Here is a 26,454-nt window from a genome sequence, read left to right on the forward strand (position 1 = left end):
TGAGCAGTCGAGTCAACAGTTAGATCAGTCTAGAGCTGCCCACCAGCCTTCTACTTCTTATAACTCTTCCTCTAATCCTTCATCTTCACAAGGTGGGGCTGGAAAAAGCCAAGCTCCCATGGAGAAGAAGGAGAAGAAGAAGGAGCCTAAGGCGACTGGGGGCAAGCAAAAGACATCTAACAAAAACCCACACACAGCACAGACCGGGCCTAAATCACCATGTGTCATATGTAAAAGAGACCACTTCCATAAAGATTGTCCCTCTATTCCCCGGATACTAAGGGACTGGTCACCTCGTTTGCACAATTCGGGAGCATCAACCTCTGATAACCATGTTGATTGCGTACCGTCAACCAGCGAAAGTGAAGGTTCAAGACAAAGAGGGGGAGTAAGATCCCCCTGCAGACTGTGTGAAGGCGGTCACGCCATCCACCATTGTCCCTTCTTAGACGAAGCGAAGAGAGTTTTGGAAGATCATCCGATTCCACCGGCAATACTTCCTCCTGGATACAAAAAACTCGTGCCGAGTCCTTCGTTGGTTGAAAATACAGCTGGCCTGCTCAAGTGGTCAGCTGAAGCGTCAGTCATTGAAAATGAACCTACTGAATCTAGACCAGACGAAAGTCTAAAGGTCGATACGGCAGTTGACCCGGTTCTTCCTTCAGAGGTTTCATCCTCAAATGACACCGTCACTGAAGATTCATCTTCAAATGACACCCTCACTGAAGAGAATAAGGATGACACCATCCAGATTCTTTTCATCAACACAGATTCTGATGAGCATCAGGGAAATGCGCTCGTTCCTTTATCGCAGGAAGGAACATCGTCAGGATCGTATCCGGCCGTGTATTCGGTCCCACCACCAAGCAACCTGGTTGTGTCTTTTGATTGGAACCAACTAGGCAGACCCCGGTTACCAGCCGGTATACCATTCAGAATCATAGTCCAAATCTACAGAATGGTAATGGCTGGAACTATCATTGATGAAGGGGCATCTGTGAGTATCATTTCCTCTATTGCTTGGAAAGCACTGGGTTCCCCAGAGCTTTTGCCTGAGATAAGAAATCTCTCGGGTTTTGATAAAGGAACCAGTCGACCATTAGGGATCCTCCCCAATGTGCCTGTTACATTGAAAGGGAAGACCGTTCAAATGAACGTGATGGTCGTTCAAGGACCCTTGGATTATAACCTACTCCTTGGACGAGACTATATATATTGCATGGGAGCTATAGTCTCCTCACTCTTTAGAGTAACGTGTTTTCCACACGAAGGAAGAATGGTCAAGCTCGTAGACCAACTTTCATTCCCACGATCACGCATCGCAAATAGTCAAATACCAACCCTCAATGGTCTATTCACCCAAGAAATGTCTCCACCCCCAGTCCTCCTTCCCGATGAGTGCGAGTGATTCGGAAAGATGGGACTGGAACCCAGGGGGCATGCATCCTGGTCTGCTTCGGGCAGAGGAAACCTTGGGTATAAAGTAGAATTTCCGCGGAAGAATATGACTAGTCCGTACCCCGTCCGGAAGAAGGAAGAGGGGTTGTTCTAGAACAGGATTCTTTTGTCAAAGTTATGTGTTTGATGATTTTAGTCATTCACCTTTGTCTAAACAGGTAGGCTACCAAAGAAAGAGATTCTTTTGCGGCAGCAAATTGTAACCATCTTTGGGTAAAAGGCAAGCCTCACCCATTAAAACTAATGTTTTAGAGGATAAGTAGGGGCAGCCTCCAAAGAAAGAGATTCCTTTGCTGCAACAAATAGTAACCATCGTTGAGTAACCTAATGATAGACATCGCCAGAAAAAGAGTTTCATTTGCGGCAGCAAATAAAACCATTTTTTGGATAACCTGAAAGAGGCAAGCCTCACCCATCAAAACAAATGTTTTGAAGGATAAGTAGGGGCAGCCTTGAAATTGTACCTTATACCTGGGGGCATGCAAACCTTTTGGAGTGTAAGCAAAGAGCGGTCATTGATCGTTTCCTAACTTACATAAAGAAAGGATGAGAGGGAGCAAAGCTTAGTGAAGATGAAGCTCTATAAAAAATAGAGATCTCACAGGAGACATTCTTATCTTATGACTGGTATATCGAGCAGTTTTAGCATAAAGTTCATGCTCGTTAAAAAATAAACGCAAGATCCGAGCAGTTTTAACGCGGTCTTCATGCTCGTTAAAAAATAAATAAAAGCAGTAAGCAATTTTTCCTCCAGAGTTTAAGCTCATTTTTATCTAAAAAAAGAACCTATCCCGGTAAATAACCTTTGTGATCGTAATTTTATCAGCCATAAAAAGCCTTGGTCGTGTTTTGCACCTGCCACCTCCACCGTCATTTGGCCGATCGTTCACCTCCATATGATTGTTTACCTATTTTGAAGAACAGCTGCGAAGAGTGATTTCACCTAGCCATCCTTGTGACACTGCCGTGATTGGAAAATTCCAACCTGTACCTGGAATCTGCTGCTATTCCTGTTTATCACTCGTTCCTCAAAAGATGAGTCTTCTTTGAGCTCTTTTCATCTGACTCGTAGAATATGAAAAGTTTGCCGAGTTTTGGCCTTCCAGCTCGTTAAAGTGACCGGAAGAGCTATCCCTCCTCTAGATTTTAATCTTTTTGGACCTGAGGGATTATTACACAAAAAGGTCGAGCGCTTGTTTTATTCGGCTCGTTAAAGTTATCGAAAATTCATCCCTTCTGTATTGTTTTATACTTTTTCGGACTTAAGGGATTAGATGACGAAAAAGGAATTTTGGAGTTAACTTTCTGTACCTTTTCAGACTCTCTAAAAATGAAAAGGACCGAGTTTTCCTTGTCGTTAGACTCGTTAAAATGATTAAATAGCGACAAACTTGTCTTTAGACGAGAACGAGTTTCCCTATCACTAAGCTCGTTAAAACATAGCGATGGGCTTGCCCGAAGGGCAGGTTATAGAACAAGCATATGTTATCCTCCTCAAGCTTGACAAAAATAAAGAGGTACTGGTCAGAAATGACTGGGGAAAAATTGGGAGAACCTCAAAGCTTTAATGGTAGCAAGTCGCTCTTGAACATGACACTTTGTCCTCTGTATCACATCGGGTTGGGTTGTTTCATTCACCAGTCTCATCACCATGGTCCTCGCCAAACCATCCACATTTGGGGTAATGCTACCGATCCATCACATCAGTGTCGTTATATGTTCAAGAGATGTTGTTCAGAAAGAGTCAACCGTGTCCCATCCACTGCCATACATTATCCTTCATCCACCCATGATCGCCACCCTGAATCATATGTCACAGATTGTTTTCACCTCCACTAAAATCATTAGCTCCGTTCCGTGTCACTGATGTGGGATTCATTAAGGCCCTCCTTTGACGGATCACTTCTTGTCGACTTCAGCTCATTATCCAGGAAGTTGATCTAGGAACCCCCCCCCCAGTACTTTGAAGCTTGCATGCCTCAATGGCAAGTTTCTCACTTCTGGCGACAGGTATACATCAATGACCTTCGACCAGAAGATTTTGCGTGGTGTTCGACGCCAAGTCCTTTATTCACACCACGTGAATTGTACTGCAGTACCTTGAGGGTCATTGTCATTATTGATGATTCCTCTCGCGCTTGTTAACGGTTTACCTTATTGACCGGTAATCAAGCGATGTCTTTCCATGTTCGACTTCAGCGCAATTCTCACATGGATCGACTTGTACTTAGAGTGAAGATCGAACGAGTTTGAAGACCCCGGATCTAGTTTCATCCATCTGGGCTGCGATATATATTCAGGATATAAAGACATTTTTTATGTACATCATTGCAACAGATGATCATCCTACTCAAAGGATGATAATGTCAGCAGAGAATTATCAGTCTACCATCAGACGATCGTCTGTTCTATGTACCAAAATGAATTTATAAAGCTGAGCATGGGAATGCCCGCCTCAGCTAGATCATGAAAGCAGAATGAAAAATAATGTATTGTATTGTATTTTATTACAGGGCACCTCTCAGCGATTGAATGAACTTCGGATCCTCCTAATAAAGCATTTCACCCGATAAACGACCTCATACTTTAGGGGGCAACTGTTATAGACATTTTTGTGCCTAACAGCATGGAGCATGAAATGTCGATAATCTGAGGGATCCAAAGTCCCTAAACATGTTGTTCTTACCCTTAGAGGAACAAGGTCAGCAAACCACAGCACTGAAAATCAGTTCTCCACCTGAAAACACTCAAAAACAAGCTATTTCTGGATCATGTCAGCTGCTCCACTGAGCATCTGTGCTGAATGTCAACTGCTCCACTCTGTACCTGCGCTGAATGTCAAATCTAATGAAGGCTACCTGCGCTGGGCGAGATTGGCCAAGTGGCACAGTCATTCTGCAAGGTGTCAATTGCCCAGGAAGCTTCCAAACTGACACTTGGGTCAAGGAATTCGCCTTGTGATGAGTAAGAGGGTCTTGATCTCCAAGTGGAAGCAAGAATCTCCAAGTGGACTCAAGAACTAAAGATTAACTAAAGTGGGAGAGGACACTAGTCAGCTTCATGTCAGTCTCAAGCTGACTCATCCTTTCTCCAAATCTCCTATATATAGAGCTCTCTCATGAGGTCTCAGGAGGCTGGAATTTTGTGCAAGTAAGGAAGTGCTGTTGGTTTGTGTATAGAACTATTGGGTGATTGCTTTGAAGGAGGTGAAGAGGAGATTTCTTTCTGCTGGGAGGTGTTGCTGGATTGGGCCTCTTATGGTTGTAACACTCTCAGAACTTTACTTCTTCCATTAATAAAGCATTTGAGGTTCTTCTATATGCATGTGTCTCTATGGCGAATTGATGCTTGTATATTTGATTTATTCTAATCCTTGAATCAGTTATGGATGTATGCTTCTTGTAGTTTCCCTTTCTTGTGCTTTTGCAGGATCTTTGTGTAGCTGGGCCAGTGAAAGAGCAAGGAGCTGGGAGCAAGCAACAAAGAGGGAAGATTGGATCAACCATTAGCGGAAGATAACGGTTAGTGGATCCCTTTCTCCTCTCTCTTACATCTCATAAGGAAGTAATCTTGAATAGCTTTGTATTCAGTTGTTGCTGAGGTACTATCACCCTTAGAGTGGGATAGGGTCATTCCGTATTGGATACTTTTCCCAACAACAACGTAGCTCCAAAAATCAAGGTAATTGCATAACCCGTTTTTCACACAAGAGAATTTTAATCCAAGTATTCAAATATCTTAAATACTTGCCTCACAGTCCCTTGAAGAAGAATCACTCTGCTTCTCTTTAGCTGACTGAGGTATCAACCGTGAACTCTGTCACAAATCATTTGATGACACGATCAAGCCAATGATCGACAGTGCGCATGATATTATCTTCAAAGGCTTCTAATCTCCGCACTAACTCCAGGGTCCACACTATTGGACTGTCAAGCCTCCACCTTCCCTAGTCATCTACCAATTTAGTGATCCACTCGTGTAGCTCTATCAGTAAGGAACAAAATAAAATTTCGTGTATCTCTATGTATAGATACCTGTCCAACCACTCTTCTTTCATCAATCATGGATTTTTTTTTCCTTGTGCTACGAATTAGTGGATCTTTCTATCCAACCACTCTTCAATTTCTTTCTTTGTTGGATTCCAGTGAAGTGACATCACACATCTCTTTATGCACATCTCGGTCCCAGCAATGGAACCTTATGTTGGCTTAGTGGGTCCCAACCCAGGTTTAGAGTTAAGTTTTCCAAACAAATCCCTACACTACTGGCCCTTTTGACATCAACCCATGAAGCGCGAACTGAAGTCTCACCCAAAGCAGTATGGGGGGTGCTGGAACCAAGTTTCCGCACCTAGAGATGAGAGTGATGTCGTTTTATGCCCTAAACCTACATTTGCATAGATCGATAAGGCCCTAAGGCTTATCAATATAAATTCATTTTATCAACCTCTAGACCTTCACAAAGGTCTATACCTGTCTTTTGCGGACCCTAAACAAGTAAATCCTTCACTTACGCACCTTTGTAATTACCTTCAATTCTGTATTTACCTATATTGGCTTAAGTGTTTGATAACTTTTACATGCAACAGGATATTCTTCGCGTAAATAATTATTATTACTTGCATTCATATGACAATATAAATCATGTAAAATCGCGCATCAATATAGTATTAATTCATAATCCCATCATTCATCAAGACATAATAGTGCATTAATTCATAACAGAAGGAAATATATAAACACAGGAATTTATGGAATAATCTCTTTATTAATACTTCAGTTCTTCTTACAAACTCGAGACTTCCCTGCGCACTCAGCTATAGGGGTTCACGCACTCAGTTGCAGACTCTACTCTAGGCCTATGCACACACAACTACAGAGCCTCTCTTCTACTCTAAGACTTTTTTTCTCTTCTTCTCAATGACCCATTACATTCATCTTCATCCTTAGTTATCATCCCTTAGATTCTCTACGACTCTCCTTTTTTATACAATCCCATGGTTCGTGAACCATGGGTAGATCTACTAAAGCTGACACAACTTACGTAAAACAAGGGTAAAACCCTTTATGACACTTTACTATCTATGCGCTCTGCGACCACATCTTGTGGAGACTTTACATTCTTTACAATAAAACTTTGGCCTTTTCCCCAAAATTGACCCTAGGGGACCTTGTCCCAACACCATCATTCTAGCTAGAGTCCAGTCACTAATGCATGAGCATGTCAACTACGCATACCACGAACTCATGCATGAAAAAAACCACCTCATCACTGTACACTTGACCCATGTGAACATTAACATGTATAAGTGATGCATAATCAACCATACACTCATGATGACATACTCCACAATGACACCATCAACTTCCCATGGTGACATCACTCCAACCATGACCCATACCATACAAATGAAACAAGCACATGGTATTACAATACAAGAAACACATATGAAACCGACATGAATGCATGACCAGCACAAAACCCATCCAATTCGAGGGGTGAACCATGATCTGATACCATTGTGTAAGACCCTCCTCCCACATCTACCCAAGTAACCAGCCGACCGGGGTAAACATATGATGAGAAGTTACTATGATATGATTCGACTTCCTAAGTCACCTTAAGGAATTGAAACCAATAGAAACACACCATAAAAACCTTCCACATCAACAACAAGACCCTTAGGAACCATCCCAACCTCTCAAGTAACTAGTCCCTTTGCGCCACTGATATTTTAGATCAATAATCCCTTGAAAACTCCCATGATATGGGAATGCATGCATCCAGAAGGCTCTGGACACTCCCACCAACATCCAGGGACTGTTTTGCTCAGTGTTGTACTAGCATCCCCAGGATTTAAGCCACTCTTTTTGGCCCAGCATCTAGGTCGCTGCCCAGAATTCAATGATACCTTAAGAATAGAAAGATAACAATGGAATGATGATACAAATGCAATTACTTTAACAAGCCCTTGATTGGACCCCTACTAGCCATGATAGGAATTTCGTCAAAGATGTCACAAATATCTAATCTACAGGTGTAAACAATGGATCTAAGCATAGGGGTCTCATACTCATCTGAGAATCACTAAGAAGCATTGATGCCTCAACACATTAGCTACAATTTCATCCATTAGGCCATAGATACATTGTTCATTTGGTTACAAGTAAAAACATGATGAGAGCCATACATAACTACTTTCATAATACATATTCATAACCAGCATAATAGAAAGAGAAATACCAAGGAAAAAACAACCATATAATCCACATATAAACCAGTATAATACTCATTAAATAACAAGGAGAAATAACCTCACGTTAATGATGCAAAGGTCAACGAATTATGGGACTTCCATGAACCACGTGATCATTGACATGGCTAAGCTAAAGGTCTCTTCAGGTAGTCTATCGGATCTAATAAAACACATCAATACAAAATCATTCAAGGCTTCCATAGGCCAACAACTTCAACCCATCAAACAATGATTCCACCTCATGGTTGGACATCACAGAACCATCATCATATTTGGCTCTACCTAAGCCTTCTAGAGCTTGAGAGTGTTTATTCAAACCAAGGATTCCAGGACTAGTAACTCAACCCACAACTTACTCTAGGTTTCTAGATTGTTTTTCCAACCAGGGCTTCTAGGACTAGTAGCTCAACCCACCAAGGGCTTCCACAACATTTTTCCAGCCAAGGCTTCCAAGACTAGTAACTCACCAATGTTGTTACAGGGCTTTTGTTGGACAGTTGGCATTCTTTGGATGGCCAGTGGCATAGTGAAGGAATATGCAAGTGTGTTGGAATTGATGACAATAATAATGTTGGGAAGCTGGAATTTCCTAACTATTGGCAACAATGTTGGCATTGATGTCAACCATAATAGCTTGGATGCTTGTCGCAATAGATGTTGGCAGTGATGACCTAGGAGGAATCTCATGGTAGCTGTAGGCTTCATGTAGAGAATCATCATAGTAGCAGGCTTATTGACGAAGCCATAAGCGAATGATTACAGTGATGGTTCATGAGGAATATCATGGTAGCTGCAGGCTTCATGAAGAGAATCACCTGTGTGGTTGTGACTGGAGCTGTCTGGAGAATCAAGCGGAGAACAAAATAGTGGCAAAGATTTTATAGCCATCTTATAGGTATAATATGGGCTCAAAGCCTACATCAAACCTTCTTCATTGGAAATTTCTCTGGAAGATATTTCCAATGATATGTGGAAGTCCAGAAATGGATTCCTAGTTCAAAAGTTATGGCCTGCCGATGATGAGGGACTTGAAGTCCTAAGAAGGTTGGAATATCGAAGGTCTAGCATATCGAAGATAGGAAGGTCAACACATGAGCATATCATCACATCGGTGATTGGAGGTCAGTGTATTAGTTCATCAAGGGATCAGAACACCGAATATCAGTGTATCGACACATTGAAATGTCGAAGATCGGGATATCGATGATCGAAGGTTAGCATATCAACGATCAGAGAATCATAATTTCTAAATGTGAGAAACTGTTAAAAGTTGTGATACGAGGGAAGAATCGATAGTGTTAAAAGATGTCGGGAATGCTGATAAAAGATTAGCAAAGGATTTCATCGTAAAACCAAAGGTGGGTGAGCTATTTTCTCTCTCCTCTCTTAGGACACATGGTCGCATATGATTTGTTCCAATAAAGCTAAAGTGGCATCTAACATAAAAATTACATGGCGGTATGGAAAGACACGTGGAAGGAAGTTTTGGCATTTTGAGGGGGCCTAAGGGGACAAATCCGGGTGACACATGTCACCACTCATGAGGTGTCACATGGAGTGATGACATCATATTGGAGATCGCATATCTGAGGTTGAGGATGTCGTCACTTTGTAACACTTGATACTTGAAAAAGTTTTGATAAGGGGGCTACAATATGGGGCTGCCACCACGGTCATAAAGACTTAAAGAACCAAAGGCGCAGAGCTAGGGATGAGCACTAAGAGCTATGGGCTATATCAAAAGTGGGAATATCACAACTCCAAATTTAAATCCCAGATTCGAAACTTCCGATGAGAGGGGCTCCGATATTTGGCTAGTGCATGGTCAATAATAACATAAAGAACCAAGGGCGTTAACAACCTAAAAAAGGAAAAATAGCCCTCGGCAGGATAAAAAATGTTATAGCACCTCAAGGCTAAGCATCAAGTCATGACCCTTGGTCCTATGGTGAGAAATGTGGGATGGGATAAGAGGAAGGAGCTCGTCATATCAGAGGTCAACAATCGGAAGATTTGAATTCTGCACCACTATGAATATTGCAATATGGAATCGCTTCGATAAGGAAGTAAATGGCTTTAAAGAGCGTATGGGTTGGAAAATGCGAAGATGAATGCAGGAGCGAAGGAGTTGGTCTTACGAGTGATGGCGACTGTCAAAGATCATTGGGTGAAGGCAGCAAGGACCACGATCTTTAGGAAAGAGTGTTGGGTCTGCCTTGAGATGAGACAAACCATCTTTGTGCTTAAATGCACGTCTTCAATGAGTTAAATGAAAGTATGGGACTCATGAAGTAGTGTGTAGGTCATATGAGAATTAATTTCTTAGCATGGAGCTCCATGCAGATAGGCAATGAAGGACTACAAGGTCGATTGTTATTTCTGCACCATCATAAGAAACAGACAGGAGACACTACAGTAGCAAGGAAGGCCATGCCTAAGTACAGGGGGAAACCAGAGGATAGGTGGCAGAGACTACCTTGCACAGAGAATTGCACACAAAGAGGACCGTGCCTAGTTGGTGTGTGCAGGTGGACTGAGAATTCATTCTTAGTATGGAGAAATTGTCAATTGCCCATTCTCATGGTTAATATAATGGAAGAGACCAAGCCAGATGCAACACCGGAATGGAAGAGCCATGTCAAGGTACACTCGCGTAGTGTGAATGTATGACAGATTCACATCATCAATTGGGGGGTAGCGGAGGAACAAAACATAGGAGCTCATATGAGAAAGTGGTAGAAAGCAGCATAATTTCAATTACACTAAGTGGAAAAACTCTGAGCGAGTGCATCATTGTGTAAGGCTAAGAGAGAGAGAGCCAGTTCTACAGAGAAAGGTCGAGAATCCCTATGCTGAGGTAAGAAACCTCGAGAGCTGTACGCTCTGTGAGTAAAGGCGAAAGTTACCTGTGCGCTATTGTGAATAAGGTTGAAGTTGCTTGTGTTGTGTGAACAGGGCCAAAGTCACCTATGCAATGCGAGAAAGGAAAAAGTTCCTATGTTGCGAGACAGGCCAAAGGTGCCTGTTCAGAGAAATAAATCTGAGATTTGTGTGTGTGTTGTGGAGAAAAAAAAAGCATGATAGCTGTGTGTGTTGTGGAGAACAAGAGGCCAAGAGTTGTGTCTATGTTGTGGAGAACAAAAGGTCAAGAGTTGAGTGACTGCTCATGAAGAACAAAGAACAGAGTTGCATGGATTGTGATGAGTGATTGTTGTTGAGCAGACCAGTGGGTTGCTGCAAAGTGAGCAATGTGAGTAGAGAGAACAAAGTTGTTATCAGGCAAGTGGTTACCAAAATACAAAGAACATTCAAGCTATAATTGAGTGTGGGTTGGTGCCTACATACAGGAAATTGGTGCTTCCATCTCTAGTGGGTGCTTGGGGGTTGGCACCTCTTACAAGTTGGCTTGCCAAAATCCAAGGAGCTGCAAGTCGGTTCTTGCAAAGAATTTGTGAGAATGGTGCTTCACATGGTGCTTCTAGTAAGTTGGATAAGTGTCTACAAAAAGAAAAAGTTGGTTCTTCCTTCTAGTCAGTGCTAGAAAACAATCAAAGGGAGTTGGTGCTTCCTGTGAGTGGGTGCTCACAAAATAGATTGATGTAATAGAGTAGGTTCTCTTATTTACATCAATGAAAACAACAAGCTTTGGTGGTTTTTTCTCGAAAAGGGTTTCCACGTAAACGTTGTGTCTCGTGTGTATGATGCTCTTGGTGTGTATGATTGTATGTTGAGTTAATGTTGCTGCCATACTAAATATTACCATTCATTATATGGATGGGTGCCAAGCTTGAATAAGAAAATTAAATAGGCATAAATTTTAAAATTAGCCTTAATATTGATTCATCCCCCCTCTCAGTATTATCATTGTTGCCAAAAATTGTTATCAGAGCATAGTTCCTTCAGGAATAGCTTAATGTTTAGAAGGTAGATCAAAGGGAAACAATGGATTATAAATCTTGGCTAACAACAGATAGATTTCCATTCTTAAATGAATCACACCGTGGGCTCGATTATGAAGTCTGGGAGGTTTTAGTGTTGGATATTTTGTAACAACCTCCTCCCACATCCACCCAAGTAACCATGCCAAGTGGGGTAAACATGAGACGAGAGGCTACTATGATCATATTCGACCTCCTATGTGACTTTAAGGAAGTGGAATCGACAGAAAAATCACACATAGTCATCCAACATCAGCTTCAGAATCCTCAGGAGACATGTCAGCCACTCAGACAGCTTGTCCCTAGGTCCCACCGTAGTTCTAGATCTCTTATTCCATAGTCGCTCTCATGATATGGGAAAGGGAGTGATGAACAACCCAAGTTGAAAGAATAACTTCGGCATAAGTCACATGTAGACAAACATTTGTTGACGCGTTTCGAACCAACTAGTGTGGTTCATCGTCAGGACAAGTTGAAGAAACAGATCCAGCTTAGCATGATAAATAGTCTGAGCAGAGCCTCCAATGGCTAAATTGACTAACGGCTAATTTTGACCTTAGAGCCCAGGTCTAATTATTTTATTATTATTATTATTATTATTATTATTATTATTATTATATTATTATTATTATTATTTTATTTATTTATTTATTTATTTTTAATATTATTTATGGAAATAAGTTAAATTAGGTAAAAATACATAACTAAATTAACATTAATGGTTGGTTTAAAAAGAAATTTAATTATTTATTTAAATTAATTATTAATATATATCTATATATATATATATATATTTTAATTAAAGTTATAATATTAGGTTAATAAGATAAAGGTTAGGATTAATAAGTAAAATAATATCAATGGTTAGTTAAAAAAAATAAAATAAATAAAAATAAAATAATAATAATAATTTATTTATTTATTTAAATTAATTCATATCTATATATATATATATATATATATATATAATTAAAATCATAATATTAGGTTGTTAAGTAACTTAATGGTTAGTTTATTTTTAATTATTATTATTTACGGAAATTAGTGAAAAATATATAAAATAATTTTAATGGTTGGTTAAAGAAATAATTTATTCTTATTTAAATTATATATATATATATTAAAATCATAATAATAGGTTGAGAATTTTCATTTATTAATTTAATAATAATTCATAATGGTTAGTTTTGAAAAATAATTTAATAGTTATTTATTAATAATCAAATATATGTATATATAATTTATAATAAAAATTGTAAAGTAAGGATAAAATACTATATAACTAAATAGAATAATTCAAAGGTTAGCTTTAAAAAGGTAACTAATTTATTTAATTAAATTATTTATTAATTATTGTTAATGTTGCATATATACATATATATTCTAAAAAAAAAAAAAAAGGAGGGGGCAGAAAAACCGACTAAGAAGAGAGTGCTGGAATCCAACACCTACTGATTTTCCAGCCATCATCTCTATTGAGATTGCTCGGCTTCTTTTCAATCTCAATATCTTCCCTCAATTTACGATGGTGGAACTAAGCGACTTTGGCAACAACCTTGGCCTCCTCAACACACACCTGATGCTTGGTCTTTTCCACATGCTCAGCTAATGCTGAAGACTTGGATCTCCCATGTCTCAGGTCGGCCGCATGTTCGCAGATCCTTTGACGGATGGAGCGCCCTGTTTCCCCAATATAGGGGGTCCCACAAGAACACGAAATCAAGTAGACACCCTTCATGTCTTTAGGGTTAACGGGATCTTTCACCGATCGGAGGGATTTGCGAATGGTGTTGACGGGCCTAAAGTTAGAGGGAATATCATACCTTCGTGAAAGACTCTGCATCCTTCATTAATGAGCTTAAGGATATTAAGCTTAGCCCGGAGGACATTCTCGTGAGCTTTGATGTGGTATCCCTTTATACTTGCATTCCTATAAAGGAGGCCTTGGAAGTGATCTATCGCCTAACAGATCTCGATACCGCGCATCTGGTGGAGATCTGTCTCACTTCCACGTTCTTCTGTTTCGAGGGTGAATTCTTTGAGCAGACTTGTGGTGTTGCCATGGGTTCCCCTCTTTCCCCTATTGTTGCGAATGTTTTTATGGAAGTTTTCGAAGCCAAAGCTTTATCCTCATCTCGTCTTCTTCCTAAGCTTTGGAAAAGGTTTGTGGATGACACTAATGTCATCTGGCCCCATGGCCCAGAGGAGTTGGATCGTTTCTTTAATCACCTCAACAGCCAGTCCTCTGCCATTAAGTTCACCATGGAAAAAGAGGTCAATGGTTGCCTCCCTTTCCTGGATATTCTTTTATCTCGGAATAAAAATGGCTCTCTCTCCCACTCTGTGTTCTGAAAGAAAACGCATACTGAGCAGTATCTTCATGTCGATTCCCATCACTTCCCTGCTCAAAAGTTTGGTGTTCTTAACACCCTCGCTACTCGTGCCCTTAGGATCTCTGATCGTGAGAGCTTTGATAAGGAGAGATCCCATCTCCTTAATGTCTTTGTGGAGAATGGATATAGTAGACGCCTGGGTCAGAAGGCTTTCCATAAAGCCTCTAAAAATGCGTTGATTAAGAAAGAGCCAAAAGAGCATCGTCCAGGAGTCCATCTTCCCTATGTTCAAGGAACCCCAGACAAGATTGCTCGGATCCTTAATATGTACGATATTCCCTCTACCTTTAGGCCTGTCAACACCATTCGCAAATCCCTCCGATCGGTGAAAGATCCCGTTAAAACCTAAAGACATGAAGGGTGTCTACTTGATTCCATGTTCTTGTGGGACCCCCTATATTGGGGAAACAGGGCGCTCCATCCATCAAAGGATCTGCGAACATGCGGCCAACCTGAGACATGGGAGATCCAAGTCTTCAGCATTAGCTGAGCATGTGGAAAAGACCAAGCATCAGGTGTGTATTGAGGAGGCCAAGGTTGTTGCCAAAGTTGCTCAGCTCCACCATCGTAAATTGAGGGAAGCTATTGAGATTGAAAAGAAGCTGAGCAATCTCAATAGAGATGATGGCTGGAAAATCAGTAGGTGCTGGATTCCAGCACTCTCTTCTTAGTCGGTTTTTTTGCCCCCTCCTTTTTTTTTTTTTTTAGAATATATATGTATATATGAAACATTAACAATAATTAATAAATAATTTAATTAAATAAATTAATTGCCTTTTTAAAGCTAACCTTTGAATTATTCTATTTAGTTATATAGTATTTTATCCTTACTTTACAATTTTTATTATAAATTATATATACATATATTTGATTATTAATAAATAACTATTAAATTATTTTTTAAACTAACCATTATGAATTATTATTAAATTAATAAATGAAAATTCTCAACCTATTATTATGATTTTAATATATATATAATTTAAATAAGCATAAATTACTTCTTTAAGGTGGCAAAACCTATCAAACTCAGGTGTCAAACCAACAGTGAGGACAACCATCTCTGGCTGCTATCCGCGAATGTCGGTTTGACTCATCACCGTTATCAAGGAAAACCACGCCACCTGTAATAATGGTGGTCCGTAAGGGAGCAGGCTTTCACTCCTGCCAGATGCCTCTGGGTCTTGGGCCTTAACCTGTTTCCTTACGTCCGAGGAAGACGAGCTCTTAGCCAAGCAGAAGCAGTTTTACGGCATACTCCAGGCCGAAGCATAAATTACTTCTTTAACCAACCATTAAAATTATTTTATATATTTTTAACTAATTTCCGTAATAATAATAATTAAAAATAAACTAACCATTAAGTTACTTAACAACCTAATATTATATTCTATCTATCTATCTATCTATCTATATATATATATATAATATAATAATTACGAATTATTTAAATAAATAAATAAATTATTATTATTATTTTATTTTTATTTATTTATTTATTTTTTAACTAACCATTGATATTATTTTACTTATTAGTCCTAACCTTTATCTTATTAACCTAATATTATAACTTTAATTAATATATATATATATATATATAATTTAAATAAATAATTAAATTTCTTTTTAAACCAACCATTAATGTTAATTTAGTTATGTATTTTTACCTAATTTAACTTATTTCCATAAATAATATTATAAATAAATAAATAAATAATAAAATAATAATAATATTAAAATAATTAGACCTGGGCCCTAAGGTCAAAATTAGCCGTTAGTCAATTTAGCCGTTGGAGGCTCTGCTCGGACTATTTATCATGCTAAGCTGGATCTGTTTCTTCAACTTGTCCTGACGATGAACCACACTAGTTGGTTCGAAACGCGTCGACAAATGTTTGTCTACATGTGACTTATGCCGAAGTTATTCTTTCAACTATTATGGATCACAGAAGCCTCAATTCAACTATTGGAACAACCCAAGTGTTGATGCCTCGAAAATCGTTGCATCAACATCGGGGGATAACCACCCGGTCCGGACCTTAATACAACTCCTTTTCCGTTTGGGATGGTGGCTCCGACTGGATATAATGGGACCCGTTTCCCAGTAATGAATAAAAAGGGATGGATGAGTGACTAGTTTTTTAATAAGTGATAATGAATGGATGAATTAATCTAAAATTGAAAATACAAATGACTATTTTATCCCGGGAAGCTTCTATTCTTAAGTGCAACGTTTGATGATCTCTGTTCATCAATAGGCATATAGATGACTCTATTCAATAAACATAGACATTCATTCATATAATAATTGCTTTGTTCAAATAGTTGAACAAAGTAATTAATAAAACATTGTTACACTTATCTTTTTATATTACTGATACATGTATGATTAGAAGAAAAGCACACTGTAAACATCCAATAGTGGAAAGTATAAAGAATGCTGTTAAAACACATGCATATATTCAATAATAACAAAAGTGATCAAATAACAATTCACATAAAAAGAATGAATTCAGACATAGATAGTAGTACCATATGAGCTGCAAATCATTCCCAACATCAATCGCAATTCGAATTCCTTCTTCCGACTCAGAAATACTTTTAAATAAAGGTAGTAGTGCACATCCACATAAAAGCTTCATTATCAAAATTGGAATAATTGGCCCAGTCTTTATAAAAAATATATACCTGAATTACAGTAGTGCAACTTCATATTTAAGTCATATACAAAAACTTATGACCCTTTCTAAATACATGAAAGGGTCTATAAATACTTAATTAAACTAACTAACTACAAAATTAAAGTGCTACTAAATTGGTACAACTTGATCTTGAATATCTCCCTCAAAGCAATATGGTAGTCAGCAGCATGATTCATCACTTTGGCTGTTTGCCTTTCGACCTGAGTTGGCATATCACTAGCATCGGTTCCACTTCTTGAGGGCGGCTGAGACGAGAATTGAGTTGAGCAGAATAGGTGGCATTGTGTATATCGGGAATGATAGGGCCGATTGCATCTGTTAGGCACTTGAGGGCGGCTCTCTGGCTGTATGGTTTTACTAGGAACAACCAATAGGTGTCCCAAGTTAAACTTTTAATACCTGTGATCAATCTCCCATTCTTTTCCAGCTCTTGATAACATGATTGCTCCAATGTTTTGGCTGATAGTAATTTACCTGGTGTACATTGAGAGATCATATTAGATGAATAGAGAGTATTGTTAATTAATTCAATCAAATTACTTGTGGATAATTTGCATCTAGAAACTGCTCTCTCTGTCTTCATTAATTGGGATTGCCACACCATAAATAAAATTTCTTTATGGGATTCTAGGATTTTAGGCAAATTTGCTGCCTGTCCCTCATTAGTGTCCTGCCAAGTAAGAAAATCTGTTAAGGTCTCATCGGCCTGCTCTAAGTCTTGTCTAGCATCGATTGATTTATCGATTATTGATGCTGTTATGTCACACAGGGGTTCAACTTGAGCAATTTTATGACAAAATAATCTTATTTGTGTTACCAGTGCCTTATTAATCTGTAGTGCTTCTGCTCTGAAATCGGTAGGCTGCGGAAGACTCTTGAACTTCTCTATTTGACCTAATAATTGAGCAATTTGCTCATCTTTTGTCTTTACCATTTGTTCATTCATTGTCTTCAATTTTTCTAATGCCTCCGATAGTTCTTTCTGCTTTTGAATCGCACTCAAATCTACCCTCTGTTTCTCTTCATGCAACTGCTTGTTCAATTGATTATTTAATTGTTGCTGAGTGGACAATTGTTGTTCTGATTGTTCTGCTTTCTGATGTGCCTCCAATAGTTGTGCTTGTAACGAAGCGATTGTCTGGTCTTTTTCTTTTAACAAATTACTCACTTCCGATGCCTTGTCCATGGTGGTTGCCGAATAGGCTCCAGCATGTTGGGACAACTTTGTTAGGTCATCAGAAGGATCAAACTCATCCTTCCAAACTACGTTGGCTATCACTGTTTGTTCAGGGAACAGGGAAGGTTGATCAATCCTTCTCCTCTTCTACTGTCGCTTTACTATGGCCCTGTGCTTTGGGCTGTAAAAGACATCCAATGGAGGTATATCCTCCACTTGCAAAATGATTTGATCCGAAGGATCTTTGGGAATTATTTCTAAGTCTGTAGTAGGGGCTAGAATGTTGGTTCCTTCGCTTGGAACCTCTTTTGATGTTGTATCCTGTGTATCAGCCGCTTTGGATGTATTGACTTCTCTTGAGCTTTCTAGATTGCTTATGATTGAATCGAATTGCTGCCATTCCTGGAGCAACCTTGGGTCAATTTGGGTATCGACATTGACATCCTTGCTGCTCTGCTCGTGCTGCCTTTTCTGTTCCTCTTCACATATTCTCTTTTGTTCTTTCCTCTGTGCTTCCTCTTGTTCTTTCCTCTGGAGTTCCTCCTGCTCTCTTCTTTGGAATTCTTCAAAAATTTCTGATGTAGCAGGAGGTTCGTTGGTAAGTCGCTGTTTAGGCTCGCTTGATTGTGTCATCGGGGCAGTGGCTAAAAAATCTAGAGGTAGAGTTTGCAACCTCTGCTCTCTAAGTTTGTTAAATTTGACTAACCCATCGTCGTGATATCTCATTTTAGCTAGCGCTTGAACCTGAAATAATGACTCAGCCGAGGAGAATAGGTCATCAAACTCATCTTTTTTATGCTCAAATTTAGTGAGTTTTGCCTGTTCTAGTACATTATAGACGACTTTGTTTGGATCAAATCGTCTGTTAGGAAGAGTGGCAAGATTCAGTGTATTTATCTTTTCTGCTTCTTTCTCTGCATCCTTGTAGTCATGCAGAGTGTAAATGCCACACCTTAGAGGAAAAGGAGGCCAGACGTGCTTCTTTGAATTCCTCAGAGTCTTTGTAGCTCCTACGGATGTAAGCTGATATGCTATCTCTCGAGCCAATAGTTTGTCGGGTATATACAAGGGAAGGACATGAGGCCTGGCATGGCTGCTGAAAACTCTTACATATGTAAATTTTTCTTCTCCGAACAAGGTTCCTAAGGCTATCAAGTCAATCTCTGCTTGTGAGGAAATCTTAGGAGCAGGTTTGTCAAAAATTGCATAGTAAATGGGTAACATAAATCCATTGCAAACTTGATATAGGTGGTGTTTCTAATAGGCTTTCCACAACTTCTGGTGATAGATATGAATGAGCATGGGGTCCTGTGGAGTCCATCTCCACCCCAACATAGGAAATTATGAGTTAAAACAGAGAGTATCTAAGATGTAGGCACTAAAGTAAAATGGAGGAATGAACCTATCAGTAATGCAGAATTTGTTTTTGAACTCAATAATAGCTGTTGCTAACTTATCAGATAATATATTTCCCCAATCCATTATTTCGCTATTGCATGCTGCTTCCATTAAAGGTACCATCTCTATGGAGAATTTTGAGGAATCATGCAACCCCCAAATCCTACACATCATCGCTACAGCATAACAATAAGGAGAACACAAGGAATCGACATAGTACTTACCCGAGGACTCATGTTTGTGTTTCACTGGGTTTTGTCTCCATTCCCATATAGGTGCTGATTCAGTTTCATTTTCATCTCTGAACTTCTCCAGAAATGCTTTGTTATACCTCTTCTCTGGTTCAGGCAAATGGTACATTTGTCTCAAATCATTGGGCTGAAATGAACCGAATACTCTCTCGTCGATAGTGCAAAATGTTTTGTTTGTAATTAGAATTTCCTCAACTGCCCATCTTAACACATCTGTGTATGGAAGAATTTTCTCTCGAGCCGCTATCCGGTGTACGTCAGAATCGGCCAAATCCTTTAGGGTTTCCTTGGACTTCCGGTTCGAGGCTGCTGTAGCTTGTACTGATGTTTCCTGAGGCTCTTCGGCCTCAACCAGATTATAGATGTTCTGCCAAGTAGTATTACCGAGACCAAGACATGTGGTGTCTGGGATTAATCCTTTTTTACTTGGTCCCGGATCGACAGTGTGTTGTCCTGTTACTGCGGAAGCTGAAGCTATTCCAAATTTCTTAGACTTCTTCCCCATTTGGCCTAAATTCGCTGCTTTGGAGGAGCTCTGCACAGGAGATAAAATGAACGTAATGCGGAAAATAGGTGGCGCAAACCAAGTATGAAAGAGTTATATCAATCAGTGAATAATGGAGGATTAACTTAAGATTGCCGCGGATACAATCTCTGAAGAGATTTTGGCATCACTGCTCCATTAATTGGCCGTTTAAACCTGTCAATCATTTAAATGCTCATCATATCGATTATTGGCCAAATAATTCATTTAAGCGTGGCTTTGATGTTTTGGCGGTTGGGCGCAAGTGAATCACTATTGGGAAGAGAAAGGCTTTTAATAATAATTCAACACAATATACCCAAGCCTTATCAATCCTTTTTGAAAGTCGTGCTTAGCTTTATCGCAATCGGGGATTGGAGGAATGTTTAAGTAGTTATATTGGTGTCATTACGGAATCCCTGATCGCTGATAGCAATATTGCTAATTCGTATCGAGAGCTTTTTAGAAGAGGGCTTTTAGTTGCATGCATGATACATTCCCCGATTGCCGATAGCGATATCGCATCGGAGAAAAGAGAGGGGCCTTTTGTTACGATTGCTTACCTTCCCGATATCCGATAGTTATTCGCGCTTGTCGCATCGGGGAAAACTAATGGGTCTTTTGTTATGCATCCTTTGTTATTGCGATATGCGATCTTGCGATCGCTTTATCGCAATAATAAAGAATTATTCATTTTTTATTATAAGACCGATTATATATTGTCTCAAAAGGTTTATAATGTTTTGTTTCTTTTCAGACCTTTTGAGGAATGATAAGTTGATACCAATTTAATCTAAAAGGGACCCATTTCATATTATAGTTTTGAAAGTAAAATTTTATGAAATGGGGGGTTGTTGTACAGCACAACAATTGGCGATTCGCTGGGAGAAACAGTTATCTCTAAGAAATATTGAAATACTTAGACTTTCTTTGTATAGAAATCTTATCAAAGAGGAAAATTCTAATATAACTAGGTATACATACATTCTGAATATAATAAGAGCTATTTTTGCTAATTTCTTATCTTTTTAAAATTAGATACATTCTAAGTTTTAAATTGGCCTCTATTGGTTGATAATGATAAAACAAAAAACCTTTCCAACTTAGCCTTTTTAATTGACTCCTTTTTCATAGGTAGAGCCTCTGCTGCCAGCAAACGTTCATAGTTTTGACAGGGATACCTTTTAACCATTTGACCGTCCATTATTCCATCCATTTTAGAGTATGATTAAAAGAATGAATTCAAAATATGCTTTCATATTTTGTATTTCTTTTTTCCTTTTCTATTATTTTGTAAAATAAAAAGCCATTGTCCTGGTTTGGTGGCCAGCTGTTTGACAATGCCATTCACTGGTTGTAATCTAACCGAACAAGCTGGCTCATGATGAGACCCCTTGTCTTATGATTATAAGCCATTACCCTGTTTTGGTATGCAGTGTTGGTAATGTCAGTTAAAATATTTCCCAATGATCATGGTAAGCAGGCTTGTAATAAGACCCCTTATCTTTTATATCAAATATTTTAGAATTACATTCTGAGTAATCATAAACTTGGATGAATGGGATGGACAATTTTCTCCTTAAGAGAGAATGGATGACAGGGTAAGAGTTGAAGATGCTAAGATTGAATTAGTTTTTGTTTTGATATTGATAACCATTTTGTGGCCAGTTTGAAAACCATAAAATGATTTACAGTACTTCTAAATCTTGAGAAGATTTCACAAAAATGAAATGGGGTTTCAGAATGTGAATATACCTAATTTCCTAGAAATTGTCCCTTTTGTTTAAGGCTTCTATTTTAAAAGTAAATATCAAAACTACTTCTTTTGAGCAACTTTTCAATATAGCAAAGGCCAATGGAATATATCTTACAACTTTATTTCCTAATGGTCCTAGAAACTACAAATTCTACTGAACTTAAAAAAGGGAGAAGGGGTTACCTCCTCAATTGAAGAATTTCTTTAAGATGAGGCCATTAACAGGAAGAGAATCTCTCTTTCCTGATAAATCTTGTAATATGAATGTCAAATGGCCTATCTTCTGGTAGATCTGAAATGGTCCAAGCCACATCTTCTGGAACTTGGTGTGTTTTCCTTTATCCTCATGGGCTTTGTCCCATTTCAGAACTAGATCACCAACCTGTAACTATTTTGAACTGGATGAAGTTGAATCAAAAGATGACTTGATAATTTGCTGATGTTTTGCATGAGTAATTTTGGCCTTTTCTCTTTCTTCTTCTAATTTTAAGATTTGATCATGTCTAAGTTGAATAGAAGAAGAGGGGCTTTCTTCAATAAACTGAACTAGGGCTAGAGAAGGAAGCACTAGATTGGTTGGTAGCACTGCTTCTTTCCCATATACAAGGTTGAATGGAGAAGTACCTATGGAAGCCTTCTGCGTTATTCTATCAGCCCATAGTGCGAATATTAAAGATTTGTGCCAGTTTTTATGATTCTGTTCAATAGTTCGCTTAATAATTTTAACTAGATTTTTATTGGTAGACTCTGCTAAACCATTACCCTGGGGATAGTAATTTGCAGAATATTTCAATTTAAATCCTCTTTTAATAGCGAACTCAAACATAGCATTTCTAGAGAAATAAGATGCATTATCGAAAACAAGAGCATTTGGGACACCAAACCTGGTAATGATGAATTGATCTATAAACTCTATAATTACTTCAGAGTTTGTTGTCTTTAAAGGAATTGCTTCAACCCACTCAGTAAAATAATCAGTAGCAGTAAGGATATACTTATGTTGTTTAGAGGACTGTGGAGTTATTTCCCCAATGATATCTAATCCCCATTGCTCGAAAGGTTGATCAATGTTGACTGGTTACAAAGGGAAAGCTGGTTTTCTTTGTCTTCCACTGGAGATTTGACAACTTCGGCATTTCCTTACATATTCATGAGTATCTCTGAATAGGGTGGGCCAATAATATCCAGCATGAATGACTTTGTGGGCTATTGTGTCAGCTCCAAAATGTCCTCCCGCTGGTCCATCATGTAGTTCCTGCAAAACCTTTTGTGCTTCAGGTTTTTCTAGGCATCTTAATAAAATTGAATCATAATTTTGATCATCAATGATTATGAAGTTTTTTTGCTTTTAATCTAATGGCCCGTTTGTTTTTATAAGAAAGGTTAAGAGGCGCATATCCATTTTTCAAATAAAAGATCAAGTCTACATATTGCGATTCAGAATCAGTGATACTTATCTGGTTGATTTCTTCAATATGTTCTGTATCACCTGGTTCTTGAATGTTGGATGCTCCTGCTAATAACCTGCAAAAACCTTGGCCTTTAACAATCTTTGCTGACTTGATTTCCAAGTCATATTCTTGAAGTGCTGTAACCCAGTTTTCCCTTTTTTCACCTAATTCCCTTTGGATTAGTAATTGCCTTACTGTAGGAAAAGGAACTATAACTTTTGTATGGGCTTTTAAAAGGAAGGGTCTGTAATGTTTGACAGCTTTATACACAACAAAGGCTTGTTTTTCAACTTCGAAATAATTTAGTTCAGCACCCTGCAGATTTGAACTATAAAATGAAATCGGTGCTTCCAAGTTGTGATCATTAATCTGAGTGAGTACTGCTGCATAAGATGAATCTGACGCGATAGTGTACAATATGAAATGATTAGAAAAATTAGGAGTGTTTAAAGCGGGGGCATTGATTATTGATTGTTTGATTGAATCAAATACTTCCTTTTCTGCAGATCCCCATCTAAACACTGAATTTTTCTTAATCATGGTTTGTAATGGTAAAATGATGTGGGAAAAATCGGGAACAAATCTCTTGACAAAGTTAATTTGACCTAAAAATGACTGCATGGATTTTTTGTTATGAGGAAATGGAATTTCAGAAATCTCTTTAATCCTATCCGAACAATATAAATACCATCTTTGGAAACGATAAAGCCCAAGAGCTTTCCTTGATTAAGAGCAAAGAAGGATTTTTTGGGATTGAGTGAAATACCATACCTTCTGCAGCGTTCAAAGATTTGATTCAAATCATGTAAATGATTGGATCTCTTCTTGGAAAATACAATAATATCATCTAAATAGACAACTACTGTTTTGTTGATCAATCCTTTGAAGGCTATATCCATTGCTCTCTGGAATGTAGCTCCTGCGTTAATAAGTCCAAAAGGCATTTTCTGATAAGTGTAAGTTCCCCATTTTGTTCTGAAGGTAGTTTTGAGTCTGTCATCAGGATGGACCAAAATTTGGTTATATCCTAAAAAACCATCTAAAAAGGACATTAACTCAGAACCTGCTACTGAATGGAGTATCTGCTCCATGGTAGGTAATGGGAAATTATATTTTTGGCTTGCCTTATTCAGATTTCTGAAATCTATACAAATCCTGACGTCGCCATTTTTCTTTCTAACAGGCACCATATTGGAAACCCAGTTTGAGTGCCGAACGGGAAAAATAATCTTAGCTTTCAAGAGTTTATTGAGTTCTGATTTTATTTGACTCTCTAAGTTCGGATGTATTTTCCTCAACTTTTGTTGAATTGGTTTTTGTTCAGACAGCATTGGAATGGTATGCTGGATGATTCATGTATCGTATGTTTTTAAATCATCATATTTCCGAGCGAAGACATGTTTATTTTTTCTTAATAATCTAATGAATGCTATCCTTTATTCCATAGAAAGTCCTAATCCCAAATTAATGTTTTGAGGGTTCTGCTCAGTACCAAGGTTTATCAATTCAAATCTTAAGGTGGAACTTTGGAGCTTTGAATTGGTTACCTGTTTAAACCTGTCTTTAATATCGTAGAGATCCTCAAGTTTAACCACAGGTTTTGGTATTGAGTTTTCCTCATGTTTTTCTTTCATCTGAAGATCATGATCACTTTCCTCAATGATCTGATCATAGTAGGACTTGTCGGAAGTCAAAAAATGTAAGATGTCTTCATCGTGATTGAACACTCGCCAATTGGTGACATTGTCAGGAATCGATGGTCTAAAAATTAATTCTACTGAAAATATATCTGGGCTATAATCTTCGGAAGGTAGGAGTTTAGAAGCAACATTGGCTAGCAAGTCAGCTGCTGAATTCTGAGACCTAGGGATGGGAGAAATATTAAATTCTAAAAATTGAGATATGAGTTCCTGGACCAAAGACTGATAGTGTTTGAGATGACTAGAAAGACAATGAATTGTGTTTCTAACCTGTTTTATGACAATCTCTGAATCACCAAACACTTTCAAATATTGAACATTAAGGCCAATAGCTTTATAAAGTCCCTGGACTAGGGCCTCATATTCAACTGTATTATTTGTGCATTCAAATTCCAATCTGCATGATAACATAGTTTTTTCTCCCTGAGGGCTAACCAAAATACATCTTGCTCCCGAGCCTTCACTAGACTTAGACCCGTCAAAATATAGTGACCAAAATAAAGAATTATCAACAATTTTATTTACAGTTTCCTCAGTAATATTAAAACATCTTGACCTATCTGTTTGTGAAAAATTTACGATCTGAGATGTGGTATTATTAACTTGGAAAGGAGATGGTTGGGCGGTGAAGTTGCCAAAAAATGATTCAGATGAATAATTCTCTAAGATATTGTTATTAAATGCTATTGGTTGGTTTTCTTGTTCAAACTCGATAACTATATGGGTCATGTGTTTCTCCCGATCAATCTTGATCTGATATGTGTTTCTCCCGATCAATCTTGATCTGATTCGATTTTCCTTTATAAGGTAACCACATATGAGACCAATCGATGGAAATATAACCGTGGAGTTTTTCGGACAAATCTCTACTTAAAATCAACCCATAAAATTCAGGTATATCAGCGATCAAAATATCAATTCTTTGAACTACTCTAGGATCAGACGATAATCTGATAGTTACTGAGTTGATTTCCCCTAAAATCGAGACCTTAGTTCTATCCAACTGTACAATATGAATTGCAGACTTTTGGGGTTCAATGTTCAGTTTGGAACAAACTGAAGATGGCATTATATTAGAGGAAGCCCCTGAGTCAATCAAACAGTTGTGTAGGTTTCTATTGTAGATCTCATAGGTTAAGAGGAAAGGTGGAGTATGAGAATTTGATCTATCCCCAATTAAGACTGCGTCAGTAGCTTCCATTCTACCAGAAGGAGGTTGGCCTAAACCATTAGCAGCTTTGGACAATATAGCATTGGGAAGAGGTGAAGAAGGAACGTCATTTAACTCTTTAAGAAGTAAATTCTGCTGTTGTTTGAGTTTGCTAAGTTCAAACATAGTAATTTTCTCCTTAGTCTTCTTCATGTCTTCGATAATATTGTAGTCCATAGAATCTGATACTACCAATGTCTTAGATGTTGAAGGTAGATTTGAAGATGATGGTTGATTTTGG

The sequence above is a fragment of the Pinus tabuliformis genome, chromosome 9 (assembly GCF_031772625.1).
Source record: "Pinus tabuliformis cultivar Carrire ecotype Pingquan chromosome 9, CPIR1, whole genome shotgun sequence".
NCBI classification, from domain to species: Eukaryota; Viridiplantae; Streptophyta; class Pinopsida; order Pinales; family Pinaceae; genus Pinus; species Pinus tabuliformis.